This window comes from Gossypium hirsutum, chromosome A08 (genome assembly GCF_007990345.1).
Source record: "Gossypium hirsutum isolate 1008001.06 chromosome A08, Gossypium_hirsutum_v2.1, whole genome shotgun sequence".
In the NCBI taxonomy this organism is placed as follows: domain Eukaryota; kingdom Viridiplantae; phylum Streptophyta; class Magnoliopsida; order Malvales; family Malvaceae; genus Gossypium; species Gossypium hirsutum.
In genome coordinates, this window is record NC_053431.1 from 43,541,309 (window position 1) to 43,545,766 (window position 4,458).

Genomic DNA, 4,458 nt, shown 5'->3' on the forward strand with positions numbered 1-4,458 from the left:
CAAATACTATTTTAGTGCCGTATGCGGTACAACTTGGTGCGTAGGGTTGGGTGGGTCGATTTTTATCCCCACATGATGTGTAGGGCTGATACAGAGATGGTGTATAGTGGATGGATTGGGGTAGGATTATTTGTTTGCATAATGTACTGAAATAAGCTAAGGCCCAGACCACTATTGATACTGAAATGAGCTGAGGCCCAGACTGCGACTGCTACTGAATGAGGGGCTAAGGCCCCTAGCTAAAACTGAAAAGCCTTTGGCCCAAATTGTGTTTACTCTGACTATATGTTTTTATGGGATTTCACACACTGAGTTTTCGTAAACTCACCCATCTGTTAACTGTGCAGGAAATCCCCAGGCTTAAACGGATCGGGGTGACAGAGGACTCAGGCCACTCTGACTATATTTAATTAAGGTTTTATTTTGGGTTTTCATTATGTAATAAGGTCTCTTTAATTTTACTTTCATCTTTATTTTAATTTGGGGATTTGGTTTCTTGAATTTTAATCTGGTAGTAGTAGGTCTCGGATTTCCAAGAAAATATAGATAAGTGTTTTTTGAAAACACCACTTTTACGCAACACATTTTAAAAGCTTCCGCAATAAACACTATTTTAAAGTTTAATAACAAACTAACATAACTAATATTTTGCTAAAATAGCTTGAGTTTTCTCAATGAATCGGATTTTCTAACTTTTGTTAAGAACCTAAAAATGTTTTTATTCAGGAACGAATTTTTCACCAAATTTGTGTTTTGGAAAAACACTCCAATGTGACATCACAGATTCGCCCATGACGTCTAGGTCGGATTTGAGGTGTTACATTTAGTGGTATCAGAGCTAGGTTGCAAAACTCAGCTGTAGATTTGGGGTTTTACAAACATGTGGAAATTTCAACAACATTATTTTTTATTTAAAAATGATTATTTGGAAATGTTTTTCTGAATGAGTGGTACATTGAGCCTCCACACCGATCCTATAAGTCTTCTGATTGTTTGTTTGTTCTGAAAGAATAATATTGAAATGTTATTTCTAGAACTACATTAGGTAGTAAAACGGTACAGAAATTCTCTAATTAGAATAGACTACAAACTATAGTAAGATTGTGAACTGCAAAAATAAACTCTGAAATAATATTATTCATAAAATATCTATAATAAACATTGGAACAATAATCTGACTGGCATAAAACTGTTAATACAGACTAAGCGCAAATGATAATGAGCACTAGAGGTACTCGTGGTAGAGGCCGCGACAGAAGCCGTGGAGGTGCTCGGGTTGGGTCTTCGTCTTCTAGACACCAGCCTAATAAGGATGTTAGAGAGGCACCAGCTTCAATATGGCTGAGACAGAGTCTCAAAATCGAGCTGCTGGGGACAACGCTTTGCCCCAAACAATGTTGAGGATTCTAGAAAGGGTCGCTGGAAATACAAAAATTTATATACTTTTACATACCCAATTCTACTTAAATTCATGCAAATTTGGTTAAATTCTTGTCAAAAAATAATTAAATATTATAAAATAATTAAATTTTGTTAAAATTATGAAAATTATGAATTTTAATTAATTTTATAGTTAATTTTGATTAAATTTGGTTATTTTTGATAGAATTACACAATTGGAGAAAAAAGGCCCGGTGAACACTGCGAGAAGAACAAAACCGAGAGCAATTTGAAGTATCGAGGCCAATTAATTTCCAGCCCAAGATGGTCCAGAAATGTGTATTAATTCATAATTAAATTAATTTTAATTTATTTCCTATTTAATTTAGGTTAAATGAATTAATTTTAATTAATTATGAAGAAAGGGCCTAGTGAACCGCACTGGTTGAACCGAATGAAGTAAGTCGAACCAGCCACTACTTGGGCTGACCAGAACCGTCCATTGGCTAACCCAAATCAGCAAATTAGCTGATAAAATATGCTTGCAAAAAGGCCCTTGAAAAACCTCCAAATTACGTTCAAACCTCACATTTATTTTAGGCTTTGTAGATTTGCCCCGGCCTATTTTTAGCAAGGTTGAAAGCATCAACCTTGCCATGTGTGTGGCCGGCCATGGGAGGGATCTCTTGGCTGCTGAATTTTCTATTTTTAGCAGCCCTCTTCAGCTATAAAAGCCACCCTATGCTGCCCATTTCAAAGCATCCCTCAACATCCCTTATTACACAACATTCTCTCATCCTCTCTTCACTTCTCTCAAAGTTTCCTCTCCATTTTTCCATCCCATTTTACCTTCCTCTTGTGCCAATTTTTTCTCTTTAGAAAGAGGTGTTCTTCAGCCATATTGGGCAGCAACCAAGGATTCATAGAAACCTTGCTCGGCAAGACAACGAGACTAAGAACGGAGCAACAGTCAAGCTGCAGAGAAACACTGGATTTGCTTTCTATTCCCTTTCTTTTTAATTTCTGTTGTTTTTAGGATGAACATATCTATGAAAAATATTGTTGTTGAAATGGTTATTTTAATCAATTTAGCTTGAATTTAATTCGTGTTGGGTTGATTATATTTTGCCTACTTGAATTATTAAAATAGTGTTTATGCTGTTATAGGCCTCAGTGAAATGCTTGATTAAGTAAAATCATGCTTAGGTTATCTGGCATTATAATTGTTTAGATAACTAAAGAATTAATTGTTTAAACGGATTGAAATTGCAATTAATAGACTTAGTACTTAATCAGTGCATGTTTAATTCTTCTAAGGTAACTGAAAATTAAATTAGCATTGTATTTGGCGATGCATATGCCTTGCATAACTTGCAAGATTGTTGTGATTAAATTGTTTCAAGGTATGGCTACTTTGTTACTTCACATAATCTTTTACATGTTTATTAAGTTGAATTAATCGGTTGAATCGACATAGGAATATGCGAGAGATAATTTAATTCAATAAGTATGTATGTGCGATAGCGTGTTTACTTTATTAAATCTATTTAGTCGGTTGAATTGGCATAGGGATATGTTGAAGAGATAAATGGAATTTTAATTAGTAAATATGTTCATAAGTTAGCAAATTACTGGGTTGCCGTGAATTTATTCATAACAGCATAAGCACGAATTTAATATTTCTAAGTTAAAAAGGTATAATTATTCCAACACAATTAAATCATCATGATTAAATCTTAATTGAAATCGTGCACTAGAACTATTTTATTTTATTTAAATTGTTTGCTTAGTTTTAAAATCTTAGTTTATAAATCACTCTTTTCAAACCAAAATTATTTTTACCTCACCAAAGTGTTTTAATTAATTTCATAAATATTGCTTTTTACAGTCCTTGTGGGTACGATAACTCGACATTTTCTTGGCACTTTATTACTTGTTACGATTGTGTACACTTGCACATTTCCACCGTTCCAAGTTTTTGGCGCCGTTGTCGGGTTCTGTTTTAAAAAAAACATTATTTGTGAATTTATTTTTACATTTTGGTTCTTTTATTTTCCTGTTCAATTTTCCTTACTTAATTAATTCTTCTCTGATTACTTCAGGTGTTTATGAGTATTGACCAAATTATCGACTTACTCCCAGTGGACCCTGAAATAGAACGAACCTTTCGCCAACGAAGAAGACAAGCGAACCAGAGAAGGACTAAAGAGATGAATTTCGAGAATATCAATCAAGGAAACGGACCAAACTTGCTCAAATCCTATCCTTATTGCTGATGATAGGGATAGAGCTTTACGACAATATGTCGTGGCAATTTTTAATGACCTTAATCCAGGTATTAGAAGACCCGAGATCGAGGCACAACAATTCGAGCTGAAGCCAGTCATGTTCCAGATGCTTCAGACAGTAGGCCAATTTAGTGGAATGCCTACTAAAGATCCTCATCTTCATTTAAGACTGTTTATGGGGATGAGCGACTCTTTCAAGTTAGCTGGAATACCCGAAGATGCATTACAATTAAAACTGTTCCCGTACTCGCTGAGGGACAGAGCTTGAGCCTGGTTAAACTCACTGCCACCGAACTCGATTTCTACATGGCAAGAGTTAGCAGAGAGATTTCTTGTGAAGTATTTCCCGCCTAGCAAGATTGCTAAGCTGAGAAATGAGATTACTGCTTTCCAAAAAATGGATGATGAGTCCTTGTATGAGGCATGGGAAAGATTCAAAGAGTTATTACGAAAGTGCCCTCATCATAGAATTCTGCATTGCATCTAACTTGAGACATTTTACAATGGTCTCAACGCTCACACAATGATGGTAGTAAATGCTTTTGCTAACGGTCTATCTTATCTAAGTCTTACAATGAGGCTTATGAAATCATTGAGAGGATCGCCAGTAACAATTATCAGTGGCCAACCAATCGAGCAACGTCAGGAAGATGAGTTGCTGGAATCCTTGAAGTGGATGCTCTCACTTCACTTACATCCCAGGTATCTTCAATATCTTCAATGTTAAAGAATCTTACCACTAATGGGTCTAACAGTTTTGCAGCTCAACCACCTAACCAATATGAGAATA

The 4,458-nt window shown here is 35.3% G+C and overlaps 1 non-coding gene across 1 annotated transcript; it reads right to left on the minus strand.

Moving 5' to 3' along the window:
* Positions 1–4,032: 4,032 nt before the first annotated feature.
* Positions 4,033–4,139, minus strand: LOC121205607 (small nucleolar RNA R71). Its single transcript, XR_005900683.1, has one exon. It is a non-coding gene; the product is annotated as a small nucleolar RNA R71 (small nucleolar RNA).
* Positions 4,140–4,458: the final 319 nt, after the last annotated feature.